The sequence below is a fragment of the Anser cygnoides genome, chromosome 3 (genome assembly GCF_040182565.1).
Source record: "Anser cygnoides isolate HZ-2024a breed goose chromosome 3, Taihu_goose_T2T_genome, whole genome shotgun sequence".
Classification (NCBI taxonomy): Eukaryota; Metazoa; Chordata; class Aves; order Anseriformes; family Anatidae; genus Anser; species Anser cygnoides.
Window position 1 is genome coordinate 111,593,973 of NC_089875.1, and position 18,434 is coordinate 111,612,406.

The 18,434-nt window shown below is 37.6% G+C and overlaps 1 long non-coding RNA gene across 1 annotated transcript in view; it reads left to right on the top strand.

The window, feature by feature from the left end:
* The window catches only part of LOC136790535 (uncharacterized), a 51,754-nt gene that overhangs the window by 22,063 nt on the left and 11,257 nt on the right, over positions 1–18,434 (top strand). Inside the window, exons 2-4 of the long non-coding RNA XR_010830648.1 lie at positions 4,451–4,563; positions 7,819–7,958; positions 11,520–11,666. This is a non-coding gene — a long non-coding RNA (uncharacterized lncRNA). The remainder of the gene's footprint in view (positions 1–4,450; positions 4,564–7,818; positions 7,959–11,519; positions 11,667–18,434) is intronic.

The window sequence follows — 18,434 nt, forward strand, 5'->3', positions numbered from 1 at the left end:
TATAAAATATTCATGATGCAAAAATACTATCACCCATGGTAAAATGTATTTGTGAACAAAGAAAAGGAAAAATCCTATACTGTATATGGGGCCAATTTTTTTTTTCCCCTACTACAATGTTGTCAATCTGGAATATTTCACTTACATATATATATATATACATTCATATATATATATATGCACACACCTATAAATATACATACACCTATAAATATACACACAATCATGAGCAACTTTGTTATTACTGCAATGCTATACTGTTTCCCAGAAGGCAGTAAATCAATGTGTTGTAATTAGAGCAATTATTTACTATCGATCTGCCTAGATACCCAAATTAAACCCAATTAAACCTTTTTATCACCGGTGAGTTTGTCTTTTTATGCAGTAAGGCAAGTACAGTCTGAGAACAGTGGAGATGCTGGGACAGCCCTTAACTAAACATGCTCTGACTGTTTTCTTGCATCATAGAATAGACTAGACATTTAATATAGTGATAAGAGGCTGCTGTGCTGCCTGTGGTCCTTGGAGCTAGGTGAGTTGTGAAAGTAAGAAAAGCCGGACACAACTCAAAAACTTGTGCCAATCCCTGGAAAAACAGGATATGAAAATGAAATTTTAGGTCCTTAATTTTTACTGGTGGAAGTCTGGTCCCAGGCAGCTGAGGGCTGCCCACATCTGTCAGTGCAGGCAGACCTGCACTAATTGCCCCTGTGCTGAGGGATTTCCAGTCCGGATTACACAGGATTGTTCGGCACAACCCTGTGCCTATGCTGCTCTGCCTGTGTTACCTCACTGGTCTGAAGCCCAGCCAGAAGAATCCCAGGTTTGCTCTTGTGCAACATAGCAGTGCAATATGTGATTCATTACGTTATGGACAAAGAGAATGTGCCACTTCTCTGAACACTTCTGGTCCTCTTTCTATTGATTTAGTAACATCATTATTGACAGATCAGTCCTTTGGAATATTACCATTGTTCTACCCTGTACTCCTGCTGCAGATACAAAATCAAGTATTTCCTCTGCTGGCTATGAAGAACAAGGTTCTACCATCTCTTCCACATTCTGTCCTACTTAGACTGGGGCTGCTCTCACAAACAAACAGCATAACTTCCATGCAGAATATCTTAACCATAGAGCACTAGGATTTCCATAAAAAAGGCACATGCCAAGATACTGCAGGGGAAACTAAGGCATGCAGAGTGAGACATGAATGGCCTTCGGTTACACAGCCGAACTAAGACAAGCAATGCTTTTTGAGGCAAATCAGAGAATCACAAAATGGCTGTGGTAGGAGACCGTCTGGTCTAATCCTCATGCTCAACTAGCACCACTAAGAACAGGTCACCCAGGACTGTCTCCAGACAGCGTTTGAAGATCTCCCAGAAGGCTTCACAACCTCTCTGGGCAACGTGTGCCAGTGCTCCATCAGCTTGCACAGTACAGAATTGCTTCCTGGTGGTGGTCAGACAGAACCTCTTGTGCTGCAGTTTGTGTACATTGCCTCTTGTCCTGTCACAGGGCACCACTGAAAAGAACCTGGCTCCATCCTCTTTGCACTCTCCCTTCAGGTATTTATAGGTAAGATCCCCTCCTGAGTCTCCTCTTCTCCAGGCTAAACAGCCTCAGTTCTCTCAGCCTGTCTGCGTGCAACAGACATTCTAGTCCTCCAGTTACTCTATGGCCCTACATTGGACTCTCTCCAGTATGTTCATGTCTCTCTTGTACTGGGAAGCCCATAACCAGACACACTACTCCACGTGTAGCCTCACCAGTGCTGAGTAGAGGGGAAGGATCACCTCCCTTGACCTGCTGACATTACTTTGCTTAATGTAGCCCCAAGAATACCTCTAGCCTTCTTAGCAGCAAAGGTACATTGCTGGATCATTTTCAGCTTGGTGTCCACCAGAACCCTCAGGTCCTTTTCTGCCAAGCTGCTTTCCAGATAGGTGGCTTTTCCAGCTGACATGTCCTGGTACCTGGGGTTGTTCATTCTCAGATGCAGGACTTTGCACTTCTCCTTGTTGAACGCCATGAGTTTGTTGTCAGCCTAACTCTCCAGCCTATCAAGGTCCCTCTGGATGGCAGCATGGCCCTCTGGTGAGTCCGTTGCTCCCCCTATGTTCGTGTCATCTGCGAATTTACTGAGGATGCATTCTACCCCATCGTCCAGATTGTTAATGAAAATGCTTTATCCCAAAGATGCTGCTGCCTCCTAAATGTTTATATATACTCAGGAATTAAAGAATCATTCCCTGTCTGAAAAGGTGGGAAAAAAAGCTTCTACACATCCTTCCATGGAGTTTATAACTCTAGCAAGCAGCTTAAACTCTTTTAGTAAAATACTGCTCATAAATAATTAATGATTGGCTTCCTAAAGCCAATATTTTGCAGTAATTTTGAAAAAGATTGCTAGATAGGGTGGGAGAAAAAATGTATCAGGTCACAGTCTATCTGACCTAGAACTACATAAAATTGGGTAGCATTCAATTATGTTAAATGTCACAAATTCTGTTTCTTTCAGCTAATTTGTCTTGTGGGAAAATATGCTTTCTAATGCATTCCAGAGTTCTTGCAATATTCATTTTACTGATTTTAGAATAGAGCTTTATATATATGACCACCTGAGCCTCCTTCTAAACCTCCTTGGGAATCTCACTGTCAGATGCTACAAAAGTAAGAGAACACATGGTCTTATACAGGTCTTGGAATATCAGGTACATTTCCCAAATCCATCTGTGACACTAAAGCCTAGTTTACCCAAACATCCTTAGGCTGGGTAGTGACTTGCTTAATATATAATCAAACTGAATTTAGTGTGGTTCCACATGAGCATGGAGGAGAGTGTCAAACCCTCAGGATAACTGCACGAACTGCAAAAAACACCTAGTGCTCCAGGCAGAATTTTATGAATCAAATATAGAAAGTTTTGAGAACATAAGTAATCTATGAGCATTTTCATCCTATTTGCAAATATGATGAAGAAATTATATCATTTGACTTTGTAGGATTCTTCTTAAGAATCATCTAGCTTGTGTGCCTCCTGTACAGATGCATTTTTTAAAGAACATATGAGGTGGAAAGTGCTCTTTACGTGTAAGATACACTGTCAAACATGCTCCAAACCACAAATGTCAGATCTTGAACCAGATATGCATCTCTAATTCCCCAAAGGACTGTTAGTGGGGGAGGGATTGGACAACACTGGGTCAGGAGTTCTGTCTTGGCCCAGCATGCAAATAAATTCAAGCCATAAAGTTTGGATCCAAATTTCCCTGAAGTTAATTGGAGTTTGGATCAAATGTTCCATCTCTAATTATGACTCATATTAATAACATTGTGGAGTGTGATTTTTTTTCCAAAGTGCTCAGCATTGCTCTTACTCTGATCCCATTGAATTCTAGAGTAAAATTCTTATTTTTTCTGTGGGGAAAAAAGTCCACATTGGGAATTTATGATAATCTCCTCTCTTTCCTGCCTTTTTCTCTCCCTCCTTGTTTCCCTGCACCACCTCTCCCCCCACCCAAGTCAATGTGTTTAGCTCATTGTCCGTAAAAATTTCAAGCCAGTGAAAATACCATCTGTTAAAAATTCCAGTTCTGTGTTTTTGATAAAAGGGAAAGCAGTTTCAGTACGCAGTTTCAGTGATGTTTCAGTGATGTTATGCTAGCTGAAAGGTGTAATGTTTGCAGCAACACTATTTGTATATAAATACATATAATGAGGAAGAGTCCTACTTACATAATACTAGGTAAGATCACATGCCTCAAAGTATTCAAACTGTTTCTCCAATAAATCTCATGAAATTACGAACGGGATTGGTTAAAAAAAAAAAAAAAGAAAAAGAAAATTCTTCAAAATTGCTCTTGACTGAAAACTGGAGAGAGGGACTTACTGACACTTTTTTTTTTTTCATAGAAAAGGACCCACAGAATTTTTTTGTTGTTGTTGTTGAAAAGGAAAGCAGAATAATTAGGCAAAGTTTTTTCATGTTTCACTTTTCAATGGAAAAGTCATGGCAGGGGTGGGGGTTTGTTCTTACTACCGTTGTGTTTGGGGAGGCTTGATTTTCTTTTTTTCCTTTTTTTCTTTTTTTTTCTTTTTTTCTTTTTTTTCTTTTTTTTCTTTTTTTTTCTTTTTTTCTTTTTTTCCTTTTTTCTTTTTTTTTTATGGAAAATATCCAATATTTCCAATCAGCTCAAGTTTCAAGTGCTGCCAGGAAATTTCATAGACTCTAAACCTATTAGATATTCCTTAGCTTATTTCTACATCTAAGTGAGTGTGAAGGTGTCTGTACACCTTCACCAAAAAACAAATGAAATTAAAAAAAAAAAAAGGTCCTGGTGGTTGTGAGCATGAGAAGAAATAATGTTGCTAAAGGCTGCATTTATGTTTCATAGGCATGTTGGCAGTGATTTTGAAGACAAGTATGTTGTGCTTTAACTGTTCCCAGGAGACCTCAGCTGATGTTCTCAGTGGCTTATATGGTATCATGGTGGAGGAAGGAACAAGCCGAACATGTAAGAAAATGGGATTTCTACAGTCTTCTTACATTCCTCTGATGCAGTGAGTGTATATGACTATACTTATATCTATCTGTATTTGTGTGTGTGCATGAAGGGGTAGTTGTTTAAAAGATGGCAAAGTGTAAGGAGGGGTGACCTTATCCTCCACCTCTGGGGTCTGTCTAGCAAACGTCTGAGGAAGGATGTGTAGGGAGGTGTACATGGGGTTTAATGCAATCCTTTTACACCCCCTTATCCTCCATCCTATCAATGGGAAAGCTGCACATGAGCTGAGGTAAACTCTTCGAGGCAAAATTTACGATGACATTTAAAATCAGTAAAGCTTGCTCTAGCCCTAAATGTTGAAGTATACATGCACACTTCATATAATCTGATCTCAAGCACCCACCGAATTGGAGGTTAAAAGTATTGTATACATTGCTACCAGTTACCACATCAACATTTCAGATATGTGCATGTGATTTAAGTGCAGATGACCTGGAGCTCGCTGATGCTATAACTTAAAAAGCAATTGCTGGCTAGAACAACAATGTGGGCATTATAACAATCTCACTTGAACTGCCATTAAGACATCTCCAGTGCACTGTTGTGCCACTAAAATGTAATTCCCGGTAGACAATAATCCTAGACCCCTAGACTGTGAATCACGGGCAGTAAACGACTGACAGGCAGGTTAACAATGGGCTCTGTGGGCAGTCTGACATTGTACAGGTGCGCATCATCACAGTAAAGTAATTAACAGGTACTTAAAGGAATGTACATTTAAGCTCAAAAAAACTGTTAAGAGACTTCCTAAGTGGGCTGCTATTCTTTTTTTTGTAAACCCCACTTGTATTTTATGACCAGGTAAAAGGACTGCAGAGCACAAAATCCAATCTAAAAGCAGATCTGCAATCATTAGCTCTCCTATCAGCGCTAGGCTGCTCCATCAACAGTACCATTTTATAACCCTGTGATATGCTCTTGACTAAGGATTTAAAGTGATTCAGCAATTGTCTGATTCCTATAAAGAAAGTAAGAAAGAAAAAATAAAAAGACATTTATCATTTTATCAAAAAAAAGCTAAGAAAAATAATTTTTCTTAGGAAAATACATTGTGTTGGTATTTATAGGAATGTGTTTATGTATAAATGCAAATATGCAAATATACATGTGTGTGCATATATATTCACACACATATGCAAGTCAGGAACTCCACCTGATATATATCTGCATGCCTTTTTTTTTTTTTTTGGGGGGGGGTAGTAATGGAGTTATTTGAGCAGTGAACTAAGACAAGTATGAAAGGAGACTCAAGAACTGAGGGTTGCAGGAGAGACTGCAATTTTATGTGCTGAACTAACTAGTAGTAATAGGAGCGGCTAGATTTCCCTCTGCATTTCCTCCTCCATTTCTTCCCTCTCCCCTCTAGTAAATCCATGTCTGGCATATATAGCAGATAAAGAGTTTTAAATGTACGACTTTATCCAAGGTTCTTTATAGGAGTAACAAGATCATCTGGTTAATAAATGCTTGATTCAATCCTCTGCCTACAAAACTCTGGCTAAAGACTTTCCAGGCATTAAAGAATTATTCCCAAAGCATTGGTTTTCTGCCTGCTTGGGTTGGCTAGTGCAGGTTAACAGCACTTTTCCTGGTGGATAGGTTTGGACCTGGTGGGAAAGTTTTGATGATCGAACTGGTAGCAAACCAGAAAGTCTTGATTAAAAACATGTTTCTCCACAAAATGACATTTGCATAATCATTTTAATATGTGGAAAAACAAAACAAGTTACAATGACATCACACTGTGGCTGGTTATAGGTCTTCATATTTTTGAGCAGTAAGGTGGGGTCATTTACCGGAAACAGTGCAGGTCCCTGGGTTTGGAGGATTACACTTTCACCCACAGTTCGTGTGTATGTTGGTAAATGTGATGAGGGCCCTGCTTTGCCCGTTGTACTTAAGGTGATACCTTTTGATTCAACACAGTGACATGCCCACAAAGGTCTTTCCACTGTTCACAGAATCACAGAATGGCAGAGGTGGGAAGGGACCTCGGGAGCTCACCTGGTCCAGCCCCTTCTCAGCTAGCATCCCCCAGAACAGGGTGCCCAGGACCATGCCTAGATGGCCTTTGAGGATCTCCAAGGAGGAGATTCCACAGCCTCTCTGGGTAATGTGTGCCAGTGCTCCATCACCCGCACAGCACAGAAGTGCTACCTGATGTTCAGAGACAATCTTTTGTGTTCCAATTTGTGCCCATTGCCTCTTGTCCTGGAACAGGGCACCACTGAAAAGTATTTGGCTCTGTCATCTTCGCACCCTTCCTTCAGGTATTTATAGACATTGATAAAATCTCCTCCTGAGTCTTCTCTTGTCCAGGCCGAAGAGTCCCAGCTCTCCCAGCCTCTCCTCAGGGAAGAGGTACTCCAATCCATTCATCATCTTTATGGCCCTACGTTGAATTCTTTCCAGTACATCCATGTCCCTCTTATACTGGTGAGCCCAGAAGTGAACACAGACTTAGAGGTTTAGTCTCTGCTTCCTTCTCATGGGTCTGTGGCTTTTCATGGTCTCTGCCCCTCTGACACTGAGAATACCTTTCCATACAGCAAAACCACATTGGTTCTCTTGCATCTGAGTATCCAAAGAGTATTCATCAAGTATCCAAAGAGAAGGATACTTGAACTCTTCCCCCTTTGGGACACAAAAGCACACTTGAAATACATATGCAGCAGAGGCTTCTGCGTTGCCACAACCTCACAGTGCTCCTGCTTTGATTTTTGGCATGGTAAAAATGCTTCTATGGAAAGTGTTTCAAACACTCTGGACTACTTCTTTTGCTGCTGTGGGAGTTAAACCCTGAGGAAATCTGGCACATTTATTTGGACATTTTTGCATTAATACATTTACTTCAAAACAGTATTAACAAGAGCATATGTTTGTTTTATAAAGTCTTAATATCATCCAAAAGAAAATGCTTTGGAACCATTACACAGATACATGTCACTGGTGTACTTTCCAAGCTCTCCGTGCACATTTCATGCTAAGCCTATGTATTCTATATGAGACTGTATTTTTGCCATCCATCTTGTACTATCTGATCTTTTCCCAACTGAGATTTTGATTTCATTTAATGTCATCTAACTCAGGAAATTTTTCGCTGAAGACAGAGTATTCCCTCTGCATATAAAAAAGCTAAACACTAATTTACCCTATTACATCCTCCTTAAGGGACTGAAAAACATTATTTGAAACCATTAAAATGTATTGCAATTTTTATTCAAAGTAGATACACTTATTTGTATTACAGGTCCAGATCTCCATCTGGAGTGGATTTCAATTCACCTACCTAAAGCTACCTAGAAGCTAAATATCTAAAGTAAACCTGGATTCCTTTCAGAGTCAGAGGAAAGATATTGTCTCTTACACTTTTTAGGATCCCATCTGAACGTAAGTATCAAAGATAGATGTGTATGTCATTCTGTAGAGGTGCCTGATTCCCCATAATATAACAGAAGCCTACATAATTAGTTTATACTAGTTGAACACTTTAGGCACCTAAAATCATGTCAAAAGAATTTCACCTTAAATATAAAGAGCTCCACTAAGGAGATTAATATAGCTGCTCTATATCAGCTAAGAATAGGATTCTAAGAAAAGTATTTTTTACTTCTTAATACATGTATGTGAACAAACTTTTTTTACTTCTTGATACTTGTATGTGAATAAGCAGTTTTACTGACTGATGACTAATCTTAAGAAATACACAGAAATGCAATATATACTATAATGTTATTATTTTATAGTCTAAACAACCTTTTGTTATCTTTTCCATTAAAGGAATTATATAAGTAATAAATTAAAATATTTCTGAATTGTCAGCATGCCTAACAGGTCCAAATTGAGCCTCATGGTTTGATGAGTTCAGGCCTTAGAGTCTTAATTTTTTTTGCTAATCAGGTAATTGATATCGTTTGAAATACTCTTTGAAGAGAAAAGGCATAGGGAAGGGGAAAGATAAAGGGAAGGGGAAGGGGAAAGGGAAAAGGAAAGGGAAAGGAGAAAAAGGAAAAGAAAAAAAGAAAAAGGAAAAGGAAAAAGAAAAAGAAAAAGAAAAAGAAAAAGAAAAAGAAAAAGAAAAAGAAAAGAAAAAGAAAAAGAAAAAGAAAAAGAAAAAGAAAAAGAAAAAGAAAAAGAAAAAGAAAAAGAAAAAGAAAAAGAAAAAGAAAAAGAAAAAGAAAAAGAAAAAGAAAAAGAAAAAGAAAAAGAAAAAGAAAAAAAGAAAGAAAGGAGAAAGAAAAAAAGCAAAAAGTAAAAGAAAAACTAAGGATGATACTAGTCACCACTAGTTTATTCGGAAGCAAAAAACGCTCAAAAAGGTGAAATCTGATCAAAATAAATAAATACTTGCAAACTTTCAGGGTATCACTTTCAGACAAAAATATTTCTAATGTGAATAAAGGACAAAGACCAAAGGCTTTAGAAGTTGCTATTCTTAAAAATAAATAAATAAATAAATCATGATTTATTTGATTTTTTTCCAACTTGAATGTCATGAACCAGACATACATAATTATATTATTTGTCTTATGCAAGTGAACAAGAATAAATTAAAACTGGACATGTTGCAACAGGGCTGTTGACATTATATACAAAGTCTGCTTATTGTCATAAGATACTCTTAACCTTTAAGCCAAAATCTTTCAAAACTATTAGTGTTAAATCTAGCAGCTGTTGTCAAATTTTTCCCTTTCTCTGCTTTATGCATTGTGCTTTATTTGAAATGTTTGTTATATTTGTGTATATAACTTTCTGCAAGCTGTCCCTTGAAAGCTCAAGGGATTAAATGAGTAGGTTGAGCCAGTTCAAAGGAACAAAAGTTAACAAATTAAAAGAAAACTTTCTAAAATGAATGTGTAAACCATTAAAATATTTAGCTGTATTTGCGTTGGATAGTTTCCCCTATATAAAACAATATGGATTGTTTAAATAAATGGGGTTAAGGGAAACTTGTTTCTACTGTAAAGTTTATTAAAGCTTTAGGAATGATGGCCTTGGTCTTTCAAATGCTTACGTGTTTAATTTAGGCATGGAGTAATCTCATCCTGGCAGTGCTAGCTAATCCTCACAGCTTTGTCTTCTAGCAAGACAAAGACGACATACAAAGTGGAAAACAAGGTAAAGGCATCCCCCACTGGGATGACTTGTGGTGAGGTGAAGCAAGGGATTGGAGCATCACTTCTCACTATGATAAATTGGTTTAAATCTCACTGGCATGTCTAACAGCTGCTTTTTGTTCACGTTGAGTTTATAAATCAATCAGAGCCCCTTTCTGAAAGGGACAGCTGACGCTATTGGTGCCTCACCTAGAGGAAGCCACATGCAAGACAGTAGTTAGAATTAGCTTTATCACACAAAGGGGGTATGATTTTCTAAACTCAGGGTTGGGATTCAGTTACACTGACACAGATTTGTTTGTGAGAAGATTTCAAGAAGGAAGAAAAGCTACAACAACAAAAAGTGTCCAGAAGGGAAAGGTAAGCCAAAGGGAGTCCCAGAGACAGCAATAAGATTGTGTGCGCTCTGGTCACAGAGCTGGCTGAAGGATCCCCAGAAATGGGAGGAAAAGAAATGAAACATTTCTTTTTCTTTCTTTCTTTCCTTCTTTTCCTCTTTCCTTCCTTCTTTCTTTCTTTCTTTCTTTCTTTCTTTCTTTCTTTCTTTCTTTCTTTCTTTCTTTCTTTCTTTCTTTCTTTCTTTCTTTCTTTCTTTCTTTCTTAAAATCTTCACCTCATTTGCCCCATGATCTTTACTGTTCAGCTCAAGGGGACCAGATATTTCACTGCTTATGAATCCCACCTCAGGAACTGGACTCTATTCTTGTGGGTCCCTTCCAATCCAAGATCTAGAACCACAGAACACCTTGGGTTGGAAGGAACCTTAAAGATCATCCAGTTCCAACCCCCCTGCCATGGGCAGGGTTGCCACCCACTAGATCAGGTTGCACAGGGCCTCATCCAACCTGGTCTTGAACACCTCCAGGAATGGGGCATCCACAGCTTCTCTGGGCAACCTCCTCCAATGCCTCAACACCACCTGAGTGAAGAATTTCATCCTGAACTCTAATCTAAATCTCTTCTCTTTTAGTTTTAAACCATTCCTCCTTGTCCTATCATTATCTACCCCAGCAAAAAGTTGCTCTCCATCTTTTTTATAAGCCCCCTTTAAGTACTGGAAAGCTGCAGTGAGGTCACCACGGAGCTTTCTCTTCTCCAGGCTGAACATTCCCAGCTCTTTTAGCCTTTCTTCATAGAAAAAAAAGGCTTCTCTTCTTCATATCGTATGATTCTATTCTATGAATTTTTTTTTTTTTTTTTTTTTTTTTATCTAACTGGGCAAGTCTGTGCACCACAGCCAATGTAGCTGGACCAGTGTAGTGTACCACGGCCAGTGCAGGTGAATTAGCACAGTGTGCCACCCGGGAAGAAAGTCCTGCCTCTCAGTAAATCACTACAGCATGCGTTTCAGTGGTGCAATGACATTTGTAGCAATAGGCCTGGTTGTGTATAAGTATCCAGCACTGTGCTCTAGCAAAAAATCTTGTATAAGGAAGTAGTCAAGAGAACCTGGCCTAGCCAACCAGCAAAAGAAAGAATCACAGAATCACAGAATTGAAGGGGTTGGAAGGGACCTCAAGAGATCATTGGGTCCAATCCCCCTGCCAAAACAGGTTCCTTAGAGCAGGTTGGCGTCCAGACGGGCCTTGAATATCTCCAGAGAAGGAGATTCCACAACCTCTGTGAGCAGCCTGTTCCAGTGCTCCGTCACCCTCACCATGAGGAAGTTCTTTCACATGTTGGTGCAGAACTTCCTGTGATCCATTTTGTGGCCACTGCCCCTTGTTCTATCCCCACAGACCACTGAAAAGAAGTTGGCCAAATCCCTCTGTCTCCCACACTTAAGATATTTGTAAACATTAATAAGATCCCCTCTCAATCTTCTTTTTTCAAGGCACAACAGACTCAGGACTCTCAGCCTTTCCTCACAGGGAAGATGCTCCAGGCCCTGTATCATCTTTGTGGCCTTCTGCTGGACTCTTTCCAAGACATCCCTGTCTTTTTTGTACCGGGGAGCCCAGAACTGGACACAGTACTCCAGGTGAGGCCTGACCAGGGCAGAGTAGAGGGGGAGGATCACCTCCCTTGACCTGCTGGTCACTCTCTTTTTAATGCATGCCAGAATAGTGAGATGAGTTGCTGAAAATGATACACAGCACAGAGGGAGCAAAAATGATGTTACACTAGGATCAAGATTTTGTAACATTTTTATTTTGCCTGGGAAATTGTCTCACTCAACATGAAGTAGGCAAGAAGGACCACACAGGCCGGGGTGGGGAGGGTAAGGGGGTGGGTTTTGGAAGCCAGGTGAGATCAGGGCAGAGAACCTGCCAAAGATGCAATAGAGGACCCATTTGTCCCTCCAGCATGGAGGTGAAAATACATAGAACTCAAGACATGCACAGCACCCTGAGAGTGCTCAGAGTCCTGCACAGTGTCCACTGCAGCTGCTGAAGCTGCATAGCATCACTTTCATTCTTTTCTCATAGGTCGCCTCTCTTTGCTTTTCTGAGGGCTTAGCAGGCAGCCCCTTGCTGTTAACAGCACTTCATTTTAATGGCCCATGTGCATCAGATGGTGAATGCTGTTGAGAAGTCATCCTTCAGGAGAAAAGAAGAAAAATGTACCCAGAATAATTTTTCATGACTATGTCCCACTAGCTGGGTTGTGCTCTGCTACACCAAAGATCCACACATGGAGAGGACCTTGGTCCGCAGATAGTTTCCCTTCTGCACCACAGGAAGCCACAGGAAGCTAGTGGCTTGTATTTTATTGTAATGATTTCTGTAGTTTTTGGATAGCCTCCTATTTAGAGAATGTGATATACACAGAGCAACTTCCGCTTGCCGATGGAGGCTGGGGGAGGAGGAGGCTGGGGAGCCCAACCAGTAGAATTTTGTAATATTTATTTGTTCAGATAATTTACAAAAGATTTACTAGAATAATCCCATGGAAAGATTCACTGTTCTTTGTCATAACATGGGCTGGAAGCTTAAGTTTGTTTGTAAAGCTCTAAAATGACTGTGGTCTGATGGAAGATATGTTATTTAACAAGCTTGCTGTTTAAAATGAAGGCCTTGTTTAGTGGCAATGAACATTATCACTTTGTATTAACTGAAGTTCAAGTTCAGCTATCTGGACACAGGCAAGATGCCTGCTTTCTGGTGTTTGAGAGGCAAAACTGGGGGATGAAATGCAGATCTGAACAGGAGATATAAGGAAATTGTTTACCTGGGTCAGAAAACAAAAAAGATATATTACAGAAAACATATGGTTGCTATTTAATTTATGCTTTATCATTTTTCATTCTGACATTAACATTGTTATGAGTGGGGTGAGAGCACTGTACATTGTACGATGTAATATAAAATGAGGGTTACCACTCCTTGCCAGAGGAAACGTGATTCAGAAACAATTTGGGGGCAATTGCAAGGTGATGTGGCACAGAGAACCAGAAGCTATTGAAACTTTAAACATCATTTCTGGACAATATAAGAGTTGCTGCAAAACGACTTGTAAAAACATGAAAACATTTCTTTCCTGACCCCAGAGAATTAGAAATCTTTAAATATCAGTTCAAACAATGCCTCTTAAAGGGCACCACACTTTTTCATTGCCAGCTACCATTATTTTTAACAGTTTGTTTAACATACTGCAATAAAGAAAGATTAATGGCCAAGATTTAACCCAAAAATGCAGTGGGCCACATTGAGCTCTGTTACATGCAGGCAACTCAGTGGTGAGGCATAAAGAAGGTATTTAAGTGAAAAATTTAGCCCCAAAACATTAACTTTTGAAAAACAAAGTAGGTGAATAAAATAGAAATTAAGTGTTTTGGGAGAAGAGACTAAAAGGCAAGAAAAAAAGAAAGATAAAGCATAAACAGTGCCTTATTACAGAATAAAAAAACTATAATGATAAAATCTTTAAGAACTACAGAACTGGTGAAAATATGCAATTATTATACCAAGAATTTTTTATTAATTTTTTTAAAGGCAAAAATATTCTCACAAAAATATTCTTACAAAAATATACAAGTATATTAATTTTGTATTTAATTAGCACAGGAATCAAAAATCACCTATAAGTTGTCTTCTAAAGACCTCTAGAACCATACCTAATTAAAAAAAAAAATCAGAAGAAAAACTGCTATAAATAATGGGATTCATCTCATCTAATTGTTGTCATTTAAAATTGTATCACCTCTGTTAAGATATTTGTCTACTGAAAATGGAGAGTGCACAGGAACTTCCTAAAAGCAAAATTTCCCTATTTCTAAAGGATGAAAACTATTCTGGAGGATAATTACGTGAAGTCAGACACCTAATTGCAAATCTTCAGTGAGATTAAATTTTGACTTTTAGTAGTCCGACTTGAGATCAGACAGTGTCAAGGGTCTGTCTCCGTGTCATAATGATTAACCCTTGCCCTAAGCCATGTCCATACCAAAGCCATGAACAGAGCTTGAATGCTACATGCTCTGCCCAATATATTTATGGAAAGAAGTTCATACTGGACTGGTGATTTTTAAGAATATAAGTCTTGTCACCTGCAGATGCAGAATGAGAAATCCCACTCAGCTAAACCCAGGCACCTAGTTGTATAGGACCAGAAACCAAAGGTTCTTAAAGGTATACTAGGCATATGTGCAATTTGAAATCATATGTTTAAGTTGGGCAAACTTCTGCCCAGCTTTTTGGGGTATTTTTACTACATTTTTTTTTTCCTACCAAAATTCATTAAATCAGTCCCTAAAGTGTCATATTGTCAAAGTATGACAGATCTTTCTGTGACTTCTAGCGTTATAATTTTTAACATACACTGAAAATCATTGTTGGGAAGAAAAGAATTTTCTGATTTCTGAAAAAAAACAAAACAAAAAAAACCCAACAGACTGAGATTTGAAGATTTTCTGCTCTGCACCGGTGTAAAACCAAGACCTGGTGTTTATTGTCACAATGAATAAGAGGTCTTCATCAAAATACATCTCATGGCAGTAGACCTTCTGCATCCTAAGATAATATCCAAAATGTTAAATTGTAAGTTATTTTGATGTTTCATTTTGTTGCTGGACAACTGGGGGGAAAAAAAAAAAAAGAAAAAATCTTTTCAAATCTCTAATCCTATTCTTGTTGTGAAAAGTCCAGATTTTTTGTATCAACATTTTCTGATGGCAAAACTATGCAAAGCATTTCAGGATACCCTTCTGAGTTTTCTTTTTAATCCCTGTGGCTCAAAACATACTTCTAATATCAATGCTATGAGTTTTACAAAATAAGATGGAATTGGAACTCCAAGAAAAGCAAATTAAATTGTATTCAGCTAATGTTAGGATCATGAAAATATTAAAAACCAAGTAAGAGTCCTGATTACTTTTCAGTAAGCAAACAAAACCTTGTTTAATACAGTTGACAGCTTTAGTTTTCATTAATAGGACCATCAAATTTAAAGGGTAAAAAATATATTTTTTTATTTTTAAAATGAATGATTTTATTATTTTTTCATTTATAAACAGAAAATATTAGAGGTTATGTGACTGATAAATAGTGTGCATGTCCATCTATATATAGATATATAATCTACATATGTAGTAAGCACATTGTAAATACATATGTAAGTACATATGTATTAAGCACACAAACGCATGAAGTTACACACCAAAGTGGGTAGCTTTTCTACTGTGTTTTCTCATATTTTCTAGACTCCAGGCTATCAGAGTATTTTTGCTTTCAGAACTTCTGTTCACTATGAAAATACTGCAAGCTGAATTAGAGAGATGTATCTCGGTACTCTTGAAGTACGCTGGACATTTATGGGCTGTTAGCTTGATGCTCACAGTCATCGTGACCAGTTAGATCCACTGTGTACATCCTTTTGGGAACAAAGCTAGTGCAGAAAATGCAAAATTAGCTGCTTTTATTTATTATTTTTATTTTTTATTATTATTTTATTTTTATTTATTTTTATTATTATTTTTTTGTGTGTGCTTTTTTTTTTTATTTTCATTTGAAACTGAGCTAGCAATATGAGTTCCTGTCTGACTTAGTTTTTAGCTTAAGTAGTTTAACAATGAACACTGAAATTCTATTCTACTTGATTTCAGCATGTTTGAATATGAGTAACATTGTTGTTATTTTTATCTTCATATGGACATTATAAATTCAGATGATTACAAAGACCTTAAAGTTTTTTACAGATGAACTAATGAACTGATCTCAGTAAACCTAATGGCAGAAGTGACTACAGTATTGGTTTAGTAAACATGTTATAGTCATCACCCTTAACATTATGTAACAGCTATAAATAATGTCTGAAGAGTCTATACATGAGTAGTAACCCTTTTAGTAAATTGTAAATCATTTCGTAGTGGTTATTATAGAATGAATAGATCAATAACACCTACTAATGTGCTTGTAACCACCCATAACAAATGCTACTAAAGTATGTAATATGCTTCTAATATCTAGTATTCAATTACTAACCTCTGTAGAAACCATTTATATTGAAACATTAATATAATGTTTCATTACTATATTAAAGTAGTGATTTACTTTGTCATACTTACACAGTTAATTTACTATATAAATCTTGTGTCTGATCCTACAGTCCACATTATAAAATTATGCTCTGAGAAGTCATAAAAGAAGTTAGCTGGAGAAACAATTGTTGAGTTGTGTGTCCTATTTTTTACCAGAAATGTTTCACTCAAATTACTCAATAAGATGACATTTTACTCAGTAAGATGACATTTTACTCAGTAAGATGACATTTTTAGAGATTTAGTGGGAAAATATCCTAAAAGTTATGAACTCCTTCAGAAAAACAAACAAACAAAAAAACCCTCTCCTTCAGAAACAGATGAACCCAATGTCGTGGGTTTTTTTGTTTGTTTGTTTGTTTGTTTGCTTGTTTTTTGGGGGGTGAGGTGTGGGGGGGTTGGTTTTGTTGTTTGTTTGTTTGTTTTGTTTTGTTCTCCTTGTACACTGGAGAAGCTGGAGTCCTTGTTTTGTTTCATAGCCGATTTGAACTGCCATCAAGTCAATAGTATGCAACTGGACAATAGGTATTTAGAGGAGAATGTGACCTCTTTAGAGCGAGGGAGTCTGTAGACAGAGAAACTTGCAAAATCAGGCAAAACTGATGAATAATAACAAAATGGAAATAGGCTGGCAACTTCAAATACACCTGCAAATCCTTAATATATTCACCAGAGATCTAAACTGGCAATCTGAAAAGTGGCTGCATAAGTAAGAAATTACGTCTGTGACTGTGAAGTCACAATGTGCTTCTGGAGGCATATTTGATGCCCATTTTTCTTCACATCTTTAACTTAAACATTGGCATCTGGTGCCTTCCATGATGTTTCACAGTTAAGCAAATCAGTCCATTCTGGCAAAGCAATTCAGAAGTGGGTCATCTATTTCTTACTTCCCTCTCCTCCATATACCCAGCAAAACTGAAAGTTATAGAATTATCTAGCATATAAATTACTCTAATTCAGCTTTCCACTGAAGTATTTTGAAGCACATCCATAATCTTTTGTATCAACAGAAGCAGGGTCCTTAGCCTCCTCATGTGGCTCTGTAACCTCAGACTACTGAGTTGCTCTAGCCTTTTCTCTGTGACCCAGAGACTGACTAAAATCTTTGCATAGCAGGAAAATGCCACTTCAGAAGGGTCTATAACCCCTTGACTGAGGCGCCTCCACAGGAGATGAAGAAAACATGTAGTTCAAGTCCTGTTAGAACTCAAGAAAATGTCTGATTTTGGCTTCAATTCAAAAAATTCCCCCTAGGTCCCGGGAGAAGCTGGGAAGAGAAATGAAAGAAAGGAAAAACAGAGATTTATAATTTTAAAATTAGGACTCAAAAGGGACAATTATGAAGCATTTTTATCATTTGGAAATTCCCACTATTTAGAACTGTAGGAAATGTTGTCCACTATGTTATTTGTTTGATTTCTGCAATTGATTAAATACCATCCGGGGAAGATGACAACCAGAAGTACAGTAGCAAATAATAATGATATGATAAATTAAACACAATTTTTAGAAACTTAAAAAATGAAACCAAATAAAGTTTGTTTTCACTGTTGTGTAACTCTGATTTACCAAATTGTCAGTTTCTACATATCTTTCTTCTTGAAGACCAATAAAAAGCCCAACTGATTTAAACTAGGTTATTAAACATTTGTATGTTTTTGGATTTGAATACATTAACATAATAGAATAATGGATTGTAAGTAGTTCATCAGTAAATAATCCACAATTATGGAGTTTGCAGACTGATTGAAAATAAATAGCAGCATATTGTATAATTAAGACATAATCAAATGTCTTTCTATATACAAATGATAAAGTGTCCCCTTGGGCCATGGCCATGTGCTGAGGGTTTTATTTAGTTCAATAGCAAAAGCCTTTCTGTGCCAAGTTTACACAAAAGAAAAGTTAGTGAATTGCTAGGAATAAAGTTGACTATCTCTCCGTACAGTGTAATAATTAGAGCCAGCATTACTCCGTGCACATTTTGGATAGAAGCTTTTACAGCATCTAGCAAGATTAACCCCCAGTTGCATTCAGCAGTAGTGTTCCCTGGCTAAAGAAATACTATATTTTGATTTGTATGCAAAGCCATCAATCCTTCATTTTAATTTCAGTCTATATTCCATTATTAATACAATTTGACTTCAGCTTCAAGTAAAGAAAACTGAATTTTCTGTATTTTAATATCATCTCAAAAATGATGGGTTTCAGACTCTGAGCAGAACTCAGTGCAACTCCCAAATTCTGTCTGAACATTTCAAGTGATGG